This window comes from Geotrypetes seraphini, chromosome 2 (genome assembly GCF_902459505.1).
Source record: "Geotrypetes seraphini chromosome 2, aGeoSer1.1, whole genome shotgun sequence".
NCBI classification, from domain to species: domain Eukaryota; kingdom Metazoa; phylum Chordata; class Amphibia; order Gymnophiona; family Dermophiidae; genus Geotrypetes; species Geotrypetes seraphini.
The window spans coordinates 480,790,083-480,813,855 of record NC_047085.1 but is presented as its reverse complement, the minus strand read 5'-3'; the positions used below and the strand labels follow the sequence as shown (position 1 = coordinate 480,813,855).

Here is a 23,773-nt window from a genome sequence, read left to right as displayed (position 1 = left end):
CAGCTAAGTAACTCTGCTATTCAGCTGGTGGCGCTCAGGCCCTGATTCTATATCGTTCACCTAACTTAATTGGTCAACAGACTTAATTGGTGCCATTCCTGGCACTCAACACCTCAAAATCGGCTTTAATTGGATTTAATTGAAAGTTGGGCATCTAAGTGCCTATACTAAAAGTGGGCATTAGGGAACATGCTTTCAAGTTAGACGCCTCTTTGTGAATTAGGTGCCGTTAGGCTCTGATATCAGCGCCTAACTTTAAGCAAAGAAATCCCTGGCATAAATTGGGAACACCTAAACATAAGGATGCTGATTGATGCTAAGTGTGATTCTATAATGGGCACCTATGTTTTAAACAATCGGTGCTAATACTGGTGCCTAACTTTAGGTGGACTTTATAGAATCAGGGCCTCAGTGTTTTGCTGACTGCTGTTGGTGTTATGCCCAAAAATTTACTGCTAGACCATGTCTGGGCTCAGGCATTGAATTTCTGGATTTATAGAACTGACTAAACTATAAATAGGACTGACTTTTATACAATTCAATTATCTTGGCTGGTTAAATGCTGAATATCAGCACTTAATTGGTCAAGTGCTGACTAGAGAGTTGCACGGGGACAGCAATCCCACCCATCCCTGCCCATCTCCGCCAGATTCCTCTCAGTCCCCATCCATCCCCGTCAGGATCCTCTCCGTCCACACCCATCCCCGCAAGGAATTACCTCCATCCCCTCCCATCCCCATAAAAAGCAGCAATTACTTCTGACAGGATCATCAATTCCACAGTTTCTTTTGTGTTTGCGTTGCTGTTTTCCTTGTGGAATCTCTTTGGTGGAACCCTTTTTTGGTTTTCTGTTCAGGTATTTCACTTATAAACCCCCTCTTTTACTAAGGCTGACGTGTCCATTATATTATATGGACGAACCCTGCTTCCAAAGCCTTCCATCCCTGTGGGAGTCCCGTTGGCTAGAGGGGGGGTCCCTGTGGGAGTTCCGTGGGCCAGAGAGGGGTCCCCGTGGGAGTCCCGTGGGCCAGAGGGGGGATTTCCGCGGGGCCCCCCGCAGGATTCCCGCGATCCCCGTTCAGACCTCTAGTGCTGACTTCACCCTCTAGTGATGACTTCAGACCTCTAGTGCTGGAACGCCCTTAAAATTTCCGGTTTTGAGTTTGGCACTAACCAGACATTTGCAGTGGCTTTAACTAGTTTCACTAACCAGTGCTTCTGAAAATTAACAGTTACCCCTGGAGACATTTCTAGCCAGTTAAATTGCTTTGAATATTGACCTCACATAATAAATTAAAATTAATTAATAAAAAAGTTGGGCAGACTATAATGGGCCTTATGGTGATCATCTGTTTCTCTGAGGTACCAGATTGTGCTATGGTAATTAAATCATCTATCATTTAAACAAGCTGAGATGATTTGTGATAAATTATGTTAGTTATCACTGTCATTACTATATCAGGCAGAGAGACAAGGGGTCTTAATGAAACAAAGGCTGTCCTGAAAAATACAGTTGCACATTGTTTCCTTATAAATCTTCTAATCATTTTTTTATTAAATGTAATCTTTATTATCCTCATAGGAATGAGGATTTACTTAAAGTAGTACACATTGATGTTCTTGTGTTCCCAAAATATTAGTAATCCCATAAAGTCCTATTTCTTTTTAGGCTTTCCAATTTATGAAATATTAGAAAGAATGATGTAAAAGGGTCTGAACAAGCTGTTGAAGGAAATAATCTTTTAAGTCAATCTCCACTCCACATAGCTATCCCAAACACATATACCACCACACATCCTCTTCTCTCACACACCTGAGCCCCCTGTGCACACACCTCCACAGCATTTATATGCCTAATCATATGCTTTGGATTCAGTAGCGCCTCTCTTTCCACATATCAACTTTTCCACGTATTTATCACCATAGGACTCAAAGGGACTCCTGAGGAAGACATTTTGTCGAAATGCGGACCGTGTTGGGTCCTGCGCCACCAGGGGACTAGGCCCTATAGGTGTTTATGTGGATTATTTTATTTTCATGTGGAATGTTACATTGTGCATTTGGAACTTTGAGTCTTTCATTAAAATCCATTTCAGGATCGTCGTACCATAGTGTTTTTTTGATTAATCATATTTACTCCCATACACATATTACTCCATACAAGCAACGCCCATGCAAATCTCATATATGTTCCGACATGCACCTCCTATTCATACTTCATACACAAACAAGCCCTCCCTGTAGACACACACACACATACAGTGCTTATCTTCTATCAAAAAGATGCCAGTATTTATAAGCAGGGTCATTCTTAAGGGACAGAATGACTATTGAGGGAGAAACAGAGATACATCTCTTCCCCATTGGGCAAAATAGCATAATTACTTATCTATAACAGGTGTTATCTGAGGACAGCAGACAGATAGTCTCACATGTGGGTGATGTTATCCTTGGAGCCCAGTGCGAACAGTGTTAAATGTACTGTCACTTAAAATATTTTGAAACTCTTGAGACTGCCCGTACCATGCATGTGCCGGTGCCTTCCCGCCCAACGGCAGCTCACGGGACCATCAGTTCAGTAAAAAAGCTAAGAAGACAACTAGGGAAGGTGGGAGGGTTGTTAGAATATCTGTCTGCTGTCCTTGGATAACACCTGTTGCGGGTAAGTAACTGTGCTTTATCCTGGGAGAAGTAGGCAGTATATTCTCACTTGTGGGACTTTCTAGCAACCAGGGTTATACTTATGATCCTGGTGAAACCAAAAGGGCTGCAGGGAAATTGGAATTTAAATGGAGAATAAATTCTGTAGAACTGCTTAGCAGAACCGACTATCCTGTCTGGAATGATTCTTCAAAATATTAGTAGGATGTGAATGTATGAACTGAGGACCAGGTGACTGCTTTACAGATGTCCTCAACAGGAGCAGAATGTAGGTGAGCTACTTTAGTTGCCATCCAGCATCAGCCGAGCCTGAGAAAATAGCAAAAGGATTGCATATCCAGGATGGGTGAGAAGGAGATGGGTTATATACTTAACAAGTCACAGGGATGAAGCAGGAAACTACAGGCCGATGAGCCTCACTTCGGTTGTTGGAAAAATAATGGAAGTGTTGCTGAAAGAAAGGATAGTGTACTTCCTTGAATGTAATGGGTTACATGATCCGAGGCAACATGGCTTTACAAAAGGTAAATCATGCCAAACGAACCTGATTGAATTTTTTGATTGGGTGACCTGACAGCTGGATCAAGGACATATGCTAGATGTAATTTACTTAGAATTCAACAAAGTCTTTGATACGGTTCCTCTTAGGAGGCTCTTGAAGAAACTTGATGGGCTTAAGTTAGGACCCAAAGTGGTGAACTGGGTTAGAAACTGGCTGTCGGACAGATGCCAGAGTGTGGTGGTTAATGGAAGTCGCTTGGAGGAAGGACAGGTGGGTAGTGGAGTCCCTCAGGGTTCGGTGCTGGGACTGATCCTGTTCATTGCTGAAGGGTTAGAAGGAAAAGTGTGCCTTTTTGCAGATGATACCAAGATTTGTAACAAAGTAGACACGGAAGAGGGAGTGGAAAATATGAAAAAGGATCTGCAAAAGTTAGAGGAATTGTCTAATGCCTGACAACTAACATTCAATGCAAAGAAATGCAGAGTAATGCATTTGGGGATTAATAATCGGAAGGAACTGTATATGCTGGGAGATGAGAAGCTGATATGCACAGACGGGGAGAGAGACCTTGGGGTGATAAGTGTCAGAAGATCTAAAGGTGAAAAAACAGTATGACAAGGTGGTGGCTGCTGCCAGAAAGATGTTGGGTTTATAAAGACAAGCATAGCCAGTAGAAGGAAGAAGGTGTTGATGCCCCACTTGGAGTATTATGTTCAATTTTGGAGACCGCATCTGATGAAGGATGTAATAAGACTTGAAGCGGTCCAGAGGAGGGTGATGAAAATGATAGGAGGCTTGCGCCAGAAGTCGTTTGAGGAGAGACTGGAAGCTCTGAATATGTATACCCTAGAGCAGTGATGGCTAACCTTTTTGAGCCCGAGTGCCCAAACTGCCGCACAAAACCAAAGAATTTCCTCAAAGTGCCAGCACGTCAATTAAACCTTAATAACAAGATTTTAGTAACTAAAAACTCTTTATAAAGTTGCCTGAATTATGTAACATCATTTTTAAAGGTTGGAATCTTTGTATTGTCAGAGAATCAATTTGATTCACAATCCTTTGGTTTTCATTTCAATTTATTGGCAATTTATAATGTTTTAATGATTTCATTCAATTTAATGAATTTAGGAAGAATTTGATTCAGTTACACAATATATTTTAAATGTATTCACATAACATGTCAAATGTATCCTGAGTAAAAAAAAAAGATAAACTTCTTAAAACTGTTAACTGTGTCAAGACTCGGTGTGTATTCCCAAAGAGTCTATACATGTTTTTTTGTAAAATTTACAATCAAATTAGAAAATAGTTAAATCATTACATTTCTAATAATATGATGTAAAGAAAACAAAAGAGCTTTCAATTAAACCAACCGTTTTTATTGGAAATTCCAGATTGGAATACAACAGGGCCATGTAAAGTCCCTTTTTTAAATAACATCTTTAAATAATATTTAAATAACTTAGAAAGTGTCTTAACTGCAAACTGAAAACACTGCTTCATGTAAACATATGCATTGGGCAAGCTCTGAAAAAAAATTAATGTGATTTTTGTTGTTGCATGCATGCTGATAACTTGTCAATCCTTGGCTCATAGTGCGTTAATTTCAGAGCAACACATGCAGCACTCATGTCATCCGTTAATCTGTTTCTAGCATCAGATTTTATATGATTCAAAGCCGAAAACAGCTGCTCACAAGCATAGGATGACCCAAACAAAGTAAGAAGCGCAATCCCAAGTGCTTTCATGGACTTAAAATTGTCTGGCAGAGAATTCCACGCTTTTAGGATTTCATTTTCAGAACTGCTAGCAGTGATTTCATTTGTCACCCTTTCACACTCAATACGTTCAAGAGCCGCAAGCAGGTCATTGAATTTACTTTTCCAGATAGAGCTTTCTTGAAATTCCAGTAGCTCCATTTCCAAATTTTGAATATCCAACCACTGTAAGCAGGAAAGATCAAGATCTTCAAATGTGGACTTTTCTGGGGAAGTTATAAATGAAAGGGTTGTCTCCATCTTACGGAACTGAGAAAATCTTTTACTAAAATTCTCCTTTGCTTCGGCTACAATGGTGGAATATGCTTTGTGGATTTCCTGGTGTTTTTTATGACTGTCCACAAATGTTGTAGAATTATCCAAATGTATTTTTAGGTTGGGAAAATATTTTAGCTGTCCACTCTCAAGGTCTTTTTCAAAAACATGCAATTTTCTCTCAAAAGCTTTGATGTCACTAAACATGCTTTCTGCTGTTTTTCCCATGCCTTGTAATTTTTTGTTTAGTACATTAAAGTGGTTAGTAAAATCTGTAAAGAACATGAGGTTGGTAAGCCAGGCCATGTTGGTGAGTTGAGGATAGACTTCCCCCTTTTCGTTCATAAATAGCCTAACTTCTTCCAAGCAGGCCACAAATCTCTCTAACACTCGTCCTCTGCTCAGCCACCGGACATTATTGTACATCAGTAAAGTGTTATATTGTGCCTGAACCTCATCAAGAAGGGCTTGAAATTGTCGAAAATTAAGAGCACGCGCCATGATGAAGTTCACCATTTTTGTTACATCTTTGAGGACATCGTCAAGTTTTTTGCTGCTTTCTTTGGCGCAGAGAGCCTCTTGATGTATTATGCAGTGAAATTGAATCTGTGGATGTTTTGCTTCCTTAGCAAAGAAATGAATGAATCCTGATGTTGTCCCCACCATGCTAGGTGCTCCATCGCTAGTAACTGAAACTACTTTTTCTGGACTTATGTCTAGTGATGAAAAAGCCTCCATCACAGCATTGTGGATATCTATCCCTTGTGTTCTTCCAGGCAAAGACAGCAGTTTTACCAGCTCTTCTCTCATGATGTCACCAGTAGCATAACGCAAAATGAGCGCTAGTCTTGCATGGTTAGTAATATCTGTACTTTCATCCAAGCACATGGAGTAGAAGGGTGCTTTTTGTAAGTCGCAAGTAAGCTGTTGACTAACATCAGCAGCCATTCGCAGAACCCTATCTTTTGCAGTATTTCTGCTTAGCGGCATCTCAGAGATGCGCTGCACAATTTTATCCTTGTTTTGGAAATCATGGAAGAGTGAATTACTCCCAGCCAAAATTGCCTTTTTGATAAAATCTCCATCAGAGAGGGGCTTACCATGTTTTGCCATGCACAGTGAAATTTGAAAGCTGGCAACTGTAAGATGATTAGTTTTTGAAAGATAGTTGCTAAAACTAAGAGACTGGGAGTGATATTTCTTTAATTTTCCTACAAGGAACTCTTTTCTTTGAGCTAAACCAAGTTCAGCAACACTGTTATGGTTGGTCTCAAAGTGACGTTTGACACTTGATGTGCGAGACACAACACTTTCATTACACATAATACACAATGCTTTCCCACTGCATTCAATCACTCCATATGTACTCTGTCCAGGCCTCTTGGGATGGTCTTCCACTATCTGTTTTTGCTTTTTTTGCTGTACTCATTTTCTTTGTTCAAGACTTCAAGTCTACAAAAAGATAAAATTTGTATAATAAAAAAAATCTAATGAAGTGCTGTATACAAATCCGTCCCCATAAAAAAATATGTGATTGGGGAATTTTACTAATTGTAGACATCCGTTTTGGTCAAAAAATATACTGTCCGGGTGAAAACCGGACTTGTGCAACCTGAGTGTATGGGAAAAGGACTTTTATTTTTCATTATTGGAGCCTTTGTTATTTTATTATGATGTTTACAAAAGCACTGTGAAGGGCCACATATACACTTTACTGTTTTTTGCTATATTGAGTTTTCCATAAGGTACAGCGCAGAGGATTAGTGTGTTGGTTGTTCACAGAGAGCCCAGCCCTCCTCTCAGCTTACTGAACTTCTCTATGCAATCATCATAAGCAGCTTTTTTATTTCATCGAATTTAGCATGTCCCCCATGGAAGATACAGAGGTTTTTACAGAGGAGCACATTATTAGACACATTAACTTCCCCCCATATCCTCACCTCTCTAGCATGGGAGCACTAGGAACTGTTCCTGATTACAGATGTCACATGTGGAGTCACACTACAGCCTCACTGAGTTCCTGTGACAGACTCAGTATGAAGCTTCTCTTCCTCCCCCCACTTCCCCCTCACACACTGCCTGGCTCATAGGATACTAAGGGGAAGACAGGCAGGCTAAACATCCACTCACAGGACTGCAGCCAGCACAGGAGGATGGGCTGCGGCCCACCGGGACAATGCCCGGTCCTCCCAATGGCCAGTTCGGCCCTGTTGCCAGGTGAGCTGCAAAGCAGACACCGGCACCCTCGCCTCCCGCCGCACCGCATATCTTAATTGTGGACTAGAGAGTTGCGCGGGGACAGAAATCCCACCCGTCCCCACCCGTCCCCGCCAAAGTCTCACCCGTCCCCACCCATCCCCGTGAGGAATCCCACCCGTCCCCGTGAGGAATCCCTCCGTCCCCACCCGTCCCCGCGAGGAATGTCCTTCGTCCCCGCCCGTCCCCGTGAGGCATCCCCTCCATTCCCGCCCGTCCCTATAAACTTCAGAAATAGTTATTTCATTTAATTATGCTACTGAATTAAAGGCTCTGGTAGAAACCCATTTACAAATAAGCAAAAAGACTTTATTAATTTGGAAATATTAATTGGGAAGAATACACACTTTGTAAACGGGTTTCTACCAGAGCCTCTTTTGTTTATAAATTTTTATCAACACAACTAATATACTACTTTATCCTGAAGCAAGAAAAAAAGAAATAGAATTCTTTTCCTACCTTTGTTGCCTGGTTTCTGCTTTCCTCATGTTCTCATTCAGTTCCTTCCATCCACTGTCTCTCTTCCTTCTGCGTCTTCCATTTGCTCTGTTACTGTGCCTCTCTCTTTCTCCCCCCTTCCAAATTGGTCTGGCACCCATCTTCTTCCCTCCACTCCCCCCATAGTCTGGCATCTCTGTCTTCTTCCCTGCCAGCGTCTTCTCCCCACTCTCTCTTCCCCATTTCCTTTCAGCGTCCTCCTCCCCCCCATCTTCCTCATGTCCTGTCAGCGTCCTTCTCCACCCCCCCGTCTTCCCCATGGCCTTTCAGCATCCTTCTCCACCCCACCCCCCATCTTCCCCATGTCCTTTCAGCGTCCTTCTCCACCCCTTTGTCTTCCCCATGTGCTTTCAGCGTCCTTCTCCCCCCCCCATCTTCCCTATGTCCTGTCAGCGTCCTTCTCCCCTTCTGTCTTCCACAAATGCTTTCAGTGTCCTTCCCCCCCACCCCGTCTTCCCCATGGCCTTTCAGCGTCCTTCTTCACCCCTTTGTCTTCCCCAGTGCTTTCAGCGTCCTTCTCCCCCCTCCTTCTCTCCCGCCCCGGGTGCAGCACAGCCGGCCAGGTCCCCTTACTTTTGTGGTGCTTCCGCGACCGACAGACCGACAACAGCCCCGGTCTGACAAACCTCCCTGCCCTTAACAGCGAATCTAAATTTCCTTCTTACAGCTGCTGTAAGAAGGTAATTTAGATTCGCGGTTAAGGGCAGGGAGGTTTGTCGGACCAGGGCTGTTGTCGGTCGGTCGGGTTAGCTCCACAAAAGTAAGGGGACCTGGCCGGCTGTGCTGCACACGGGACGGGGCGGGGTGGGGCGGACCGCCCCCTCCCTTGGTAGCCACTCGAGCCGCGAGGCTACTCCTCCTTACCTACCCTGCCTGCAGTACAGAGCCGAACGGAAGACTTCCCGACGTCAGCGCTGATCTCGGAGGGAGGGAGGGCTTTGTTTAAGCCCTCCCTCCCCTCCGACGTCAGCGCTGACGTCGGGAAGACTTACGTTCGGCTCTGTGCTGCAAGCAGAGCAGGTAGGAGAAAAGCCGCGTGACTTAGTACATCCAGCCCGCAGGAACCCCGCGACCCTAGGAGGCGTCCCCACGGGATCCCCGCGACCCGTGCAGCTCTCTATTGCGGACCTTCCCGCGTGCCAGCTGCAAGGCCTTCGCGTGCCACAGCTGGCACGCGTGCCATAGGTTCGCCATCGCTGCCCTAGAGGAAAGGAGGGAAAGGGGAGATATGATTCAGATGTTCAAATACTTGATGGGTATTAACATAGAACAAAATCTTTTCCAGAAAAAAGGAAAATGGTAAAACCAGAGGACATAATTTGAGGTTATGGGGTGGTAGATTCAAAAGCAAAATAAGGAAATTCTTCTTTATAGAAAGGGTGGTGGATGCCTGGAATGCGCTCCCGAGAGAGGTGGTGGAGAGGAAAATGGTGACTGAGTTCAAAGAAGCGTGGGATGAACACAGAGGATCTAGAATCAGAAAATAATATTCAATATTGAACTAAGTCCAGTACTGGGCAGACTTGCATGGTCTGTGTCTGTATATGGCCATTTGGGGGAGGATGGGCTGGAGAGGACTTCAATGGCTGGGAGGGTGTAGATGGGCTGGAGTAGGTTTTGATGGAGATTTCGGCAGTTGGAACCCAAGCACAGTACCGGGTAGAGCTTTGGATTCTTGCCCAGAAATAGCTAAGAAGAAAAAATTAAAAAAAAATTAAATTTAATCAGGTTGGGTAGACTGGATGGACCATTCGGGTCTTTATCTGCCATCATCTACTATGTTACTATGTTAAGTGTTATCTGGGATTTTAATTTCATATATAATTTAAAGCATTTCTTTTTGTTCTCAAACTAGAGGGGGAGGGAGGGGATAATTATTTTGTATTAATTTCTGATTGATTGTAAGTGCTATCTCTGATGATAACTGTATGTATAATTTGAAAGCACTGTTCCAGATCTGAAAATCAATAAAGTTTATTAAAAAAAAAAAAAGAAAGAAAAAAAGAAAGAAAGAGTCCATCAGCCAAAGTGAGAGGGTTCTCTTGGTGACAGGAACTCTGAATCTGTTTGGATTGAATGAAATGAATAGTTAAGTGAATGTTCTATGATGTTTGGTGCAATCCATATAATATGCAAGATCATGTTTACAGTCCGATGTATAGAGTGCTACTTCACCAGGATGAGAAAGTGGTCTTGGAAAGAAGGCAGGAAGAACTATGGATTCAGATGAAATGCTGAGATAACTTTTGGGAGGAACTTGGGATGTGTGTAAAGAACCACTGTCATGGTAGAAAGTTGTATAAGGTGGATCTGACACAAGTACTTGAAGCTCACTGACTCGGCATGCCAATGTGATACAGAGGAGAAATGCCACTTTCCAAATTAGAAACTTGAGAGATGATGTTGAAAGTGGTTCAAATGGTGGTTTTATCGGAGAGGAAAGGATAACATTAAGATCCCAAGAAGCTGAAGGAGGCTCAATTGGTGTTTTTGTATGAAAAAGGCCTTTAATGAATCTGGAAACTAAGTGATGTACAGATAATGGCTTTTTATCTAGAAGTGAATGAAAAGCTGTAAAAGCACTGAGAGGAACTTTGACTGAAGTAGTTTTGAGACCAGAGTTGGAAAGGTGTAGAAGATAGTACAGAACCGATGGGAGAGAATAAGTGATTGGATCTAACAAGTTGAGATTACACCAGACTGTGAAGCGAGTCCACTTAAAGCAAAAAAACCATTGTGTAGAAGGTTTTCTAGAAGTTTCAATGATGGCTGATACTGGTGCAGTGTGTGTGTAAGCATAGGCAGCGGAATGCTTTGTGTTTGGGGGGGGGGGGGGTCCACAGGCTCCGCCCCTGCCTTCCATAATAGTACTAATTGTAATATCATTTTTTTCCATTCATGTTTCATCTACACACACAATATAATCTTATTAACAATACATAATGGTTAACCACAAAATTAAACTATACAAAGCACATTGTATGTATGCTTCTCAACATTCATTCCTACTAAAACACAGATAACTCTCATGCAAATAAGGGACCACAAACTAAAAGTATTAATATATATATATAAACGAAACCCTAAGATTCAACACTCCACATGCAGTACAACCCCAGAGAAATAGAAACAAATGAATTTCTTCCTGAACAGTGCAAAATATAGATAGCAGATGCAAATTCCCAAAATTAGCACAATTCAATCACTAAATTGAAAATAAAATCATTTCCCCTACCTTTGTTGTGTGGTGATTTTGATTTTCAAACTATCTTTCCCAGTCTCTGGCTGCTCTTCCTTCTGTCTGTGCTTTTAACTGCAGGGCCACCTTATCCATTTGCTGTTTTTCTCTCCTTCACTTTCTGCCATATATCCATTTTTAGAATTAACATTCAACTTTCTTCTCAAAATGTACTTTTCAATGCCTTCCCTTGCCATCTATCCATATGTATCATCTCCTCCCTCTTTCTTCTCCCCTACTCTTATCTATCCATAAGAAGCATTTCTTCTTATTTATTCCCTGCTGCACCCATTGCTGTGCACCATCTCCTCCCTTTGTCTCCCCTTTCCCTCCATCCCTAAGCAGCATTTCATCCCTCTCCCATGGTCAGATATCTCTGTCTTCCCCCTTCCAAACCCCCTCCCCTCATATGGTCTGGCATCTTTCTCCTCTCATTCCCTCCCTCTTCCTGAGGTCTAACATCTCTCTCTCCCCTCCTTCCCTTTCATTCTGTGGTCTGGCATCTCTCTCTCCTTCCCATTCCAGTGGTCGGACATCTCTCCATTCTTTGAGTCATCTCTCTTCCCTCCCAGTGTAACATTTCTCCCTTTATCACCTCCACCACTATCATGTCCAACAATTCTTCCTCTTTCTTCCTTTCTCCATATACATCATCTCTCTTTCCCTCTCACGTCACACACCTATGTCCTTCCCAACTCTCTCCCATTATGTGCAGTATCTGTCTTCACAACTGCCTGCACCCAGCCTCTTCCCTCCCCCCTCTGTCAGGCTCTGCACCCAGCCCCCTTCCCAGCTCTGCACCCAGCTCCCTTCCCTCACTCCCCCTTCTCTCAACCCCCCCCCCCCCGGTCAGGCTTTGCACCCAGCCTCCTTCCCTTCCTCCCTGTCAAATTCTGCATGCAGCCCCCCTCCCCTCCCTGTCAGACTCTGCAGTCAGCCTCCTTTCCTCCCCCTTGTCAAACTCCCCTCCCCTCCTGTCAGACTCTGCACCCAGCCCCATTCCCTCTCCCCGTCAGGCACTGCACCCAGCCCCCTCCCCTCCCTGTTGACTCTGCACCCAGCCCCCCTTCCCTCCGTCAGATTCTGCAGCCAGCCTCTTCCCCTTCCCCCTCTCAGACTCCCCTCCTGTCAGACTCTGCACCCATCCCTCCTCCCCTCCCTCCCTCCTCTATCTCTCTCTTTTTCCTTCCTCCAGTCCCCAAAAAAGAAAAAAAAAACCCTGGGTGCTTCCTCTCCCTGTAACCTGTCTGCTGTCCCTTGTTTCCCTGATTCGGTGGTTGTCAATAAAGAGAAACTGCGGCACTCCACTGGTGATGCTTTTCTAGTAAGAGTATTGTCCATTTACTCCCACTCTCTGTTTCCTATCTGACAGCCAGTTTTTAATCCCTGAATGGCATAATTTAAAAAGTCTGTATAGTCTGCCAGGCCTATGTTTCCAGGTAGATTTTCAAGGACATCAGGCCACTAAGTGGTACAAATTATTATCTGAATATTTAGAGAAAAAAATCTAAAATCTATAACAAGCTTAAGAGACATTTGGAGTATAGAAACAAAGCAGAATATTTCTGCTACGCAATGGTCACGGATTTGGACTTGGAGAATCAGATGTACAGCATCAGCATCTATGAGACAAACGGGTTTTTTTGTTTTACAGAATATTTTGGACTCCTGTTTGTTTGCAAAAATTAGATAAAATCTAATAGATGCTGGCACTGTCAATTTGAAGTAGGGACAATGAATCATCTTATTTTATTGCCCGTTGATACTCAACTGTTGAAAGTCAATTTGAGGCAAAATTAATTTATTAGGGGTATTAGGTGTCTATTCCATTGTCGTATGACATGGTTTTATTTGGGACATTGTTGAAACTTAATAGTCCAATTGACAAATATAAAAATAGGTTTATTATTATTATGACAAAGATGGCCATGCAATTAATAACTAGAAATTGGAAAAATTGGAATAGGTTGAACTTTTCTTTTTGGTGGGAAACACTGTTTATATTATAGACTAGTCTTTAAGCCCATTACATTAACGGGTGCTAGAATAGATGTGTGTGTCTATCTTTCTTTCTTTCTCTCTCCTTGGCCGCTGTCTGTCTGTCTTTCCGTCTCTCTCTTTCCTCGGCTGTCCACCACCACCTCTTGCCTGCTCCCCCTGTCCAGCAGTAGCCCTTCTCCCTTCCTTTTACCTCCCCCGTGTACAGCAGCACCCCATCCCTGCTCCTCCTGTCCAGCAGTAGCCCTTCTACCTTCCTTTTAACTCCCCCCTGTCCAGCAGCACCTCTTCACTGCTCCCCCTGTCCAGCAGCACCTCTTCCCTGCTCCCCCTGTCCATCAATACCTGTCCAGAAGCACCCCTTTCACTGCTCCCCCTGTCCAACAGCAGCCCTTTTCCCTTCCTTTTACCTCCCCCCCTGTCCAGCAGCACCCCTCCCTGCTCCTCCTGTCCAGTAGTACCCCCTTCTCCTTTCCCTGCTCCCCCTGTCCAGCATCCGCTAGCCTGGGCAGCCTCGGGGCTTTTGCTAGGCTGGCCCACCTCGCATTAGTGAAGTTGGCCGGCCTAGCAAATGCTCCACGGCTGTAAGATGAAATCGTGGCTGCTGCATTTGCTGGCCCGGGGGGGGGTACAAAGAGGTGTCCCGGCAGTGGCAGCGCAGGAAGTCAGCCGGCATTGGATAGCGGGGCAGAAGGCAGGCAGTGCATATGCGCGCTTAGGGTTTTATTATAGAGGATATGAAAGGATGCTAGCGGAACAATCTGGGAACAGTAAGATTTTTAAAGTTATTTGGAGTCCATTGGAGTCATATGTTAAACAACGGAATGATTAAAAACTTTAGTTAACAGATACACACATCCAGGTAGGGAGGGATGGGAAGGTTGGGGTGGGGGGAAGGGATGGGTAATTTGTTACAGTTAATTTGCAAGTATGTAAGTGCTGTTCTTTGGTATTTTTGAATGTATAATTGTTGCACTTTGTGTAAGCTGAAAAAAATAAATAAAGATTATAAAAAAAACCAAACACACATTTCAAACAGTCTCCTCTCACACTTCTCAACAAATTCCCCCAAATATACATGGTCAGGCCCATCCACTCTCTCCTCACACAAGCACATGCAATTACGCACAATACTGACATACTCTACACACAACTCTAAGTCTCAAAAACTAATACCGCCCCCTAATAAACAACCCAAAAATATGCTTCTGATCATTCAGGCCCTCCCCTGCACAAACACTAAGGGCTCCTTTTACTAATCTGCGGTAGAATTTTTAGCGTGCGCTGCAGATTAGCACGCGTTAACCCCCACGCTACGCAGGGAAACTACTGCCAGCTCAAGGGAGGCATTAGTGTCTAGCGCAGCTTAGTAAAAGGAGCCCTAAGAGATATTTCAGATTCATCATTATTAATATATTTATCACTAGTTGCTGCTATCTAGCCATCCATTTCAGAAATAAACTCCCTGACTGTAAATCCAAATGACCTTGGGATCAGGCATACATTTTTTTATATCATCCAGTTTCACACTGAACAGCTGCCCATAGTCATTTGTGTCTGACTCCGTATTACTTCTGGGTACTTTTTTTTTTTACTTAGGTTTTAAAGGGTGGGAAAGAAAATTTCAGTCTTACACCGAAAATCCTGTTTTATCACAGTAATTTTGAAAAGCATTTTCATATTTATAACTTATGAATGGATATTTACATTTTTGTCATCATATTCTACCTGCGACTCCTCTCTACTGCCTCAATATTACATGACCCCAATGATATCAAACTGTCTTCACAGATGAGCCTACTGAAAGTACTAAAGAACAGAACGTGTTATCCAATTTGGTTGCTACATCAACCCTATAAAACTTTGTGAAAGTATGGAAGGAGAACCATGTGGGCACTCTACAAATTTCTTCAAGGGAAACTGTTCTGAACTCCACCTAGGAGGATGCTACGCTCCTAGTGGAATGTGCCTTTAAGGAAACTGGAGGTTGCTTTCCATTTCTGATATATGCCAAAGAAATGGCCGTGTGAATCCATCTAGAAATGGTCACTTTAAAAGGCGGCCTGCCCTGGCGGCTAATACCTGCCAGCACAAAGAGATGATCTGACAGTCATAATTCATTCATCACTTGCAGATAACAAGCAACAACACTGCGAACATCCAGCACCTTCAAAACGAGGGCGTGAAAGCAGGCCACTGTACTTCTTGGTTAATGTGAAAACTTGAGGCTTTTGGCAAGAAGGAGAGGCCTTGTCCCCACAGTAAAGTACTGTATCTGCCGTGAGCTGGCTTCCTGCCCACCCCTCCCAGTCAGCAGCCCTCCTCACGATCACACGTCCAGCAGCCCCCTTCGAGATTGCAGGTACAGCAGCAGTTCCCCCCAGCAGCTCCCTTCTCTATCATGGGTCCAACAGCCTCCCACCCTCACGATGGGGGGGGGGCAAAAACAAAACAACAAACCTGCGACTCTCCTGGGTCCGCCCCTTTGTACTTCCCGGGATGGTTCTACACCAGCCTGTTAGAAGCTTCCTGCACTCGGGGCTGCTCCAACCGGAACCTTCTTCCCGCCAAGTCCCTCCTTATGATGTAACTTCTGGCTGGAGGGACTCAGCGGCAAGAAGGTTCCAGTCGGAGCAGCCCTGAGTGCAGGAAGCTTCTAACAGGCTGGTAGGCCCTCCCCGGGAGGTGCGAAGGAGCCAACTCGGGAGAGTTGCTGGTTGTTTTACTTGTTATTTTTGACGCCCACCATTGGGAGCGAGGGAGGGAGGGTAATAGGGTGGGGGGCTGTGGGACCCACGATAGGGAGGGGGTTGCTGAACTCAGGAGGTGGGGGGGTTGCTGCTCCACACGTGAAGGGGGGAGGGAGTTGCTTGAGCTATTGGACCGGCTGGAGCTGAAGGGAAGGGAGACAGTTGCTGTATCTGGTTAGGGGATTGGGGGGAAGGGAAACAAGTGCTGGGCCCATGTGGAGGGTTGTGTGTAGCTGGAGGGAAGGGAGAAGTGCCAGACCAACACCTGGATGCTAAAGGGAGGGGGATAGAGGTGTTGGACCCATGGGAAGGGGGCTAGAGGGAAGGGAATGAGGTTCAGGACCTGCAGGGAGGAACAGAGTGAAGGAAAGGGAAAGAGAAAAGCTGAACCAAGGGGATAAAGGAAAAGTGAGTGAAATATTGAAAATAGCGGAGGGAGGGAGGAAAGAGAATGTGTGAGAGACATGTTGGTGTAAGGGAGTAAGAGAGGGGAGAAGCTGGACACAGGGAGATATACAAAAAGAGGGGAGATGGTGGGCATGGATGGGAGCATAAAAACAGGGACAAAAAGGGGAATGCTGTATCTGCCTGGGGGTGGTATATGGACACAGAGGGGTAATGCTAGACATGGAAGGGTATATGGACATAGAGAGAAGATGGCTAGACATGGAAGAGAATAAGAACGCAGAAGGAAGATGCTAGACAGGGGGGACATATGGATATAGAGGACTGATACTCTAAACAGGAGGAGGGGATCATAGAATAGTGAGTTGATGAAGGCAGGGAAATGGGCACAAGGGAAATACTAGAAAGGGAAGTATTGGCGAGAGAGAAGGGAGATGCTTGCTGAACATGGGGGGGGGGGGGGGGAGAAACATATACAGAGATGGAAGATGAATGGTGAGCATGGAGAAAGAAGACCTGGCAAATGGTCAGGAAACTCTGGCAAGTGAGTTAAGAGTAGACAGAAATAGAAATCAGAGCCTAAGACTAATGTGATGTGAAGAATAAAATGACCAGACAAAAAAAAAGGTAGAAAAAAATTATTTTCTATTTTGTGATTAGAATATCAGATTTGAAATATGTGTCCTGCTAGAGCTGATGTTAGACATAACTGGGGACTGCAAAGCCCAGGCTGTACTTCATTAGCTTTCAGCTGGCTTAGGGCTCTCTGACCAGGGGAGTAGTTGCCCTAGTTGCACTCCCCTAACACTAATCTTGCCATGTGTGATTGTAGTATTCTGTTAGCTTGATTTTTCTATGTAGCATGATGTAGTAATTTGACTTCAGTTTTCTTGATAGTGGAGGGGATATTTGTGAAGGGGAGGGGGGAGACAGGGGTTTTGTTGATCCTTGCTCTATATTATTTGTGCTAATAAAATGACAATGGTACAGAATATTGTTTCTTTTTATACTTTAATAAAATAAATTCAGTATAAATCTATTCGAGGCTTCTATGGATGGGATCAGATAGTTTACGGGGATGGGTGGGCGCGGTGACCGAGCTCATGGGGATGGGGCAGGGACTGGGACCGAGCTAGCGGGTATGGGGACTGAACTCATGGGGACGGGGACGGGGACAAATTTTTTCCCCATGTCATTCTCTGTTCCAAAGCAATTGATCTTCACTGGAATAGAATAGAAAGAAGGAGGGGTATGGGGAACTTCCTCACAGACATCATACATTTCTGCTCTGCTCAGCAACTTAGAAAACAAAGAACAATTTTCAACAGGAATTTATAACATAACAGCAACAGTGAACCAACCTGCTATGTACAACAAGCACTAACATCAAAGGAGCCAGAGGCTAAACAATTCACTTACTTGTACAGGATTTCTTTACGCTTAGTCATCTGGCTGACAGGAGAAGAACTCCAGGCCTGGAGTCTAGAAATATCCAAGGCAGAAAGCAGGCGAAATAGGATATACTCAAATAGGACTCCTCAGCTTTAGAAAAGCTGTAAAAACATACCTCTTCATCTAAACCCCTGCTTTTGACTGATGGACTACAAAGAAATGTATATTGATACCAGAACCAGTATATGTCACATACTGAAAACTTGTATTGTAAAACTAACCTGTAAATGATCAGTGTGTCAAATTAGGAAAAACTTGTACTGAAAACCTTACATTGTAAGAATAACTATGGGAAATTGCAACCAGTAAACTGTATATTATGTATATTAATATTAGACCCTAGTATGTAACAAGTTAGGATAAAAACTTGTATCACAAACTTGTACTGAAATTATGTATGTTTAACCCGTAACCCGGACTGAGCTCTTTGGGGACAATGGGATAGAAAACAAATTAAATAAATAAATATACTGAGGGTGGGCTGTATGGACTCCTATGAAGATTAACAGAAAAAAATATTATCCAGGTGAAGAACATAATCCTCTCATACCAAAGCAATGGCTGATGTCTAGGGTGAGACAGAGGAGCCTGCCCACGAGATTGAGGACCCAAAGGCGGTGTCCTCTCGAGCTGCCACATCCACTCTATAAAACCTCATGAAGATGTAAAGAGTAATCAGGTAGCTACTCTTTAAATCTCTGTAGGAGGAAATGCTCAAGACTCTGCCTATGAAGATGTGACACTCCTGGTCGAGTGCGCCTTAAAAGAAATTGGCGGCTGCTTGCCACAAGCGATGCATGCCGACGAAATGGCCATGCGAATTCATCTGGCTATAGAGGCCCTGTCTGAAGTTTCCAAGTTTCCAAGTTTATTGGTTTTTAATATCCCGACCATCAAACAATTGTCTGGCCGGTTTACAATAAAATTATTAAAAAAAAAGCATTAAAAGTAGCAGTATGTGCAAAAAGATGTCTTAAGTTAAACATAAATGACAAAGACTTGACGAACTGGAGTGTGAGGGCAGTAACAGCGGAAGGGGAAAAAGTTACATTGTATAGATGAAAAGGAGAGAGTGGGGGGGAGGATTGAACAAAAGGGAGGGGAACATTAAGATAATGGAAGTTTGCTGACCGAAGGAAGAGAGAGGAGATGCTTTTAGGTTTGATTAAAAGCATCTCGAAATAAGAAAGTCTTTAGATTGATCTTGAATTTGACTAGTTGTTGTTCGTCGCGGAGGTATTGTGGGAGTGAGTTCCATAAGGTAGGGGCTGTTATAGCGAAGTTTGTTTTGCGTGTATAATAAAAATCTTTAAGAGATGGAATATAGAGAAGTTTTTGGTCTGATGATCTTAATGTACGAGTGGAACTTTGAGGAATAAGAAGTTTATCGAGGAATGTAGGTTGATGTAAGAGTTTGATTTTGAAAGTAAGTAGAATAATTTTGTAAGTGATACGATAAGAAATTGGAAGCCAGTGGGCTTCCTTTAAGAGAGGAGTGACATGATCGTATTTGGTTTTTTTGTAGATAAGTTTTATTGCGGTATTTTGTATCAGTTGAAGGCGTCGTAATTCTTTTTGTGGAAGGCCATTGAGGAGCGAGTTGCAGTAGTCTAAGTGAGAAATTACTAAAGAGTGGGTTAATATAGTAATAGAGTCAGTATTTAGAATGGATATTAATGATCTGATGATGCGAAGTTTATAGAAGCAGACTTTTACTACGGAGCTAATATGTTCGTGAAAAGAGAGATCTCTATCAATGATAACGCCAAGTAGTTTAATTTTAGTTTCCATGTGTAGTGGGACAGATTTGATAGAGATAGTTCCTGGTAATGATTCAGATTTTTTGATCGGGAGTAGTAGCCCACAAGATTTGTCAATGTTAAGTGAAAGTTTATTTGTGTATAGCCATTCGTTTATGTTATCCAGTTTATTATTTATGTCTTTTATGTCAGAGGTGTTAGTGATATTAATAGGGTGAAGAAGTTGAATATCGTCTGCATAGGCAAAAATGGTGAATCCTATCGATTGGGCTAATGTAAGGAGAGGAGAAAGGAATACATTGAATAATAATGGTGATAATATTGAACCTTGTGGCACTCCGAAAGTTTGAAATATAGTTGAAGAAATTTCGTTTTTTACCCAGACTTTAGAGCTGCGTTTCTGAAAGTAAGATAAGAACCAGGAAAGTGCTGAATCTGAAATGCGGCAATCTTTTAATCTTGAGATAAGAAGAGAATGATCAATAGTGTCAAAAGCTGAGGAGAGGTCTAGAGAAATTAGGATGACAGATTTTTGGTGTTCATGGTAGTATTGTATGGTTGAAATAAGGCCAAGTAAAGATAGTTCTGTGGAATGTGAAGAGCGAAAGCCTGTTTGACAAGGGTGTAATGCATGAGTTTTTTCGAGAAAGTCGGTTAATTGGGAGTGAATGATTTTTTCCGTAATTTTGGAGAGTAAGGGAAGATTAGCGATAGGGCGATAGTTTTTAGGGAGAGAAGGATCTGAGTTGTATTGTTTAAGTTTTGGGAAGACGAGTGCAGATTTCCAAGTGTTGGGTACTGTGCTTTCTGAAAGAGATTTTGAAATCATTTCCCAGATGAAAGGGCCGAAGAAGGAATAGAATTTTTTAAGTAAGAATGGGTGAATGCTCTCTAAGAGATTATTAGGAGAGTTTAAAGATTGTATTGTAAGAAAAAGTTGTGATAGTGAGGGCATCTTGAAATGACTGAGAGAGCTAAAAGAAAGTTGGGTAGGAGGGTTGATAGTTTGAGTGGGGGGGGGTAAGTATAGATGTTCCGAGATGAGATCTAATGTCTTTAATTTTTGTATCAAAAAATAGAGATAGTTCGTCTGCAGAAGGAGAAGTTAAAGTATGAGAGTTTTGTTTTTTATTTTTGGAATATTTTGAAAGAGAATGGGCGATATTGAAAAGAATAGAAGAGTTACGAGTAGAGGAGATAAGTTTTGAATAATATTCTTTTTTTGTTTGTTGAATAGTAGTTTTGTAGTGAATAGCTTTTTCTTTGAATTGAATAAGATGAATATTAAGGTGTGTTTTTCGCCATTTATTTTCAGATGAACGAAGTTGTCGGCGGAGAAGAATTAGTTTGTCATTATACCATGGTTGGTGTCTCTTTGAGGATATGATGGCTGGTTAGCAAAAACAGATGGTCTGAAAGGCGAAATTCATTGGTCTTTTCCAGGTAGTGTAGTAAAACTCTTCGCACATCCAGTTTCTGTAAAATCCTATTCTGCTTACCTGAGCCTGAGGGTTGAAAGGCAGGCAGACGAACCTCTTGGTTGATGTGGAAATCTAATACAACCTTTGGAAGGAAGGAAGGAACAGTATGGAGAGCTAAGCCAGCCTCCATGATCCTGAAAAAGGGCTCTCTGCAGGAGAGAGAGATTGCAATTCTGACATTCATCTTGCTGAGACGATTGCCATCAGGAACACAGTCTTCACTGTAAGATCCAAGATGGATGTTTCCTGCAGTGGCTCACATGGAGCTTTTGTGATACCTTTGAGAACAATGTTAAGATTCCAAGACAGAAAGGGTTGAATGAGTGGAGGCTGCACACCTCTTAAGAATTTGGTCACATCCCGTCCCTATTGTTCTTCCTTTAAATGTTCTTCTTTTCTTTTATAATTGTATTTCATACCCTTTATGTTACATTTCCCGTTTAGTCAAATTATCCTAGTTTTAGTTTTATCTGTGTTGTATTTTTTAATCCCCGATATATTTTATTGCAATTCGCTTAGAAGTGTAGAGAAGTGATTTTATCAAATTTTATTAAAACTTAAACTTGAACCTTACCTCCTTGTGCCTGGAAGCATGAGAAGCCTGCCACTTACACCTTGAGTAAGGTGACCATTTATTTTTTCCATCAAACGGGGATATCTATTAATTCTCAGTCCCGCCCCCAATCCCACCCTAGCCCCGCCCCCAATCCCACCCCCAATTTCTTCCATTCATTTTTCATGTACACATATCTTCATATTAATTCATAATGGTAACATTAAAATTAAAAAAAAACTACAAAGCACACTATACGCAAAGAAAATGTTAATTATTATTTATATTTGGGGGTTTCAAAGATGTCAAGGCAAATGACTTTAAAATATGCAATGTCACCTCAGTAACTATAGAAAAATAGATAAATATAGTGCAAAATATAGACAGCAGATATAAATTCTCAAAACTGACACATTTTGATAACTAAATTGAAAATAAAATCATTTTTCCTACCTTTGCTGTCTGGTGATTTCATAAGTCTCTTGTTGCGTTTCCTTCTGACTGTGCATCCTTTCTTTCATTTCTTTCTTTCTGCACTCAAGACCCAACAATGGTCTCTTTCTAATCCTTCCCTCCCTCCTTCCTATGTCCTTACTGCCCCTTCCTGTGTCCTTAGTGCCCCCAGTACTTCCTTCCTATGTCCTTAGTGCCCTTTCCTATATCCTTAGTGTCCTCGGTTCCTCCTTCCTATGTCCCCATCACTGCCTTCCAGTCTTTGTCTCCACCCCCTCCCCTATGCTCTGGCATCTCCCTCTTCTCCTTTCCTTCCTTCCTTCCCACTCCACCCCATGGTCTGGCATCTCTATCTGCTTCCGATCTCTCTCCTCTCCTTCCATCTCCCCCTCCCACTCCATTATCTGGCATCTCTTCTTCCTTTCTCCTGGTCTGGCATCTGTCTCCTCCCCCTCCCCCCATATACCCTGACATCTCTCCCCACTCCATGGTCTGGTAGTTCCTTTCCTTTCCCTCCCTCCCATGCTCTTGGCATCTCTTTCCTCTCCTCTCCTCTCCCTTCCCTGGTCTTCCTTTTTCCCTCTGTCTTCCCAGTTGGGTGCAGCAGCAGCACTTCTCTTCCCCTCTCCCCTCCCCAATTGGGTGCAGTAGCAGCTTTTCTCTTCCCCTCTCCCCTCCTCCCTTGGGTGCAGCAGCAGCAGCTTTTCTATTCCCCCCTTCCCCCCTTGGGTGCAGCAGCAGCAGCTTTTCTATTCCCCCCTCCCCCCCTTGGGTGCAGCAGCATCATTTCTCTTCTCACCCCTCCCATCGGCAGAGCCACAAGCTTCCCTCCATCGCTGACCTATCTTCCATAGGTCAGCGATGGAGGGAAGCTTATAACTTGCTGCTCTTCCTTGCTTTGGGCCTTCCTCGTTGCCGGGTCCTGCCTTCGCGGAAACAGAAAGTAGGCAGGAGTCAGACCCGGCAGCGAGGAAGGCCCGAATCAAGTTGTACGCTTCCCTCTGTTTTCTTGCTTAGCTTCCCTCCGTCGCTGCCTGTAGTGAACTCCTGCTCCAAGGCTCTAACGTGTGCGTGCCGGCTTCCCTTCTCTTCTCTTCCACCTGGGACGTAACTTACGGTTTCGGAGGGAAGAGAAGGGAAGCCAGCATGCACACTTTAGAGCCCAGAGTGTGGGTTCAGTTTGCATGCTGAAGTCAGCTCGGGAAGGAGCATCGGCGGTAACAGCAGGATTAGCCAGGCGCGGAGAACACTACAGGGGTTTGGCAGTGGACCGACCGTCCCCTTGTCCCCGCGTACAGCTTCGGGACGCTGTCCCTGAAAACGGGACATTTTGGAGTCCCGAAGCAGTGGCTCGGGACAACGGGATGGTCGGTCCAATAACGGGACTGTCCAGTTGAAAACGGGACGTATGGTCACCGTAACCTTGAGGGAAGCCACTGCAAGCCCTTTTCCAGATCAGCCTGTAGAAAGGCAAGGATATCCAGAATGGGAAGCCTTAGCATAGCCTGCCATTGTGGAGAGCTTTTTAGCTCAAAGTGGAGACTTTTTTGAAAAAATAAAAACACTGAAATAGGGGTTTTGGAGGTGGGCGACCTGAACCCTGACCACAGAAACCTTCAAAAATGAATTTTGACACCCCCCCCGATTTCCCATAGGGCTGTACCTACAATTCTGTAAAGGTGCCTGCCTGTTAGCTTTCTTTGCAGTTTGAAGGAAAGGAAAGGACTTTCTGC

The 23,773-nt window shown here is 43.5% G+C and overlaps 1 protein-coding gene across 4 annotated transcripts in view; it reads right to left on the bottom strand.

Moving 5' to 3' along the window:
* The window catches only part of MINDY4 (MINDY lysine 48 deubiquitinase 4), a 210,635-nt gene that overhangs the window by 29,289 nt on the left and 157,573 nt on the right, over positions 1-23,773 (bottom strand). The window lies entirely within an intron of this gene.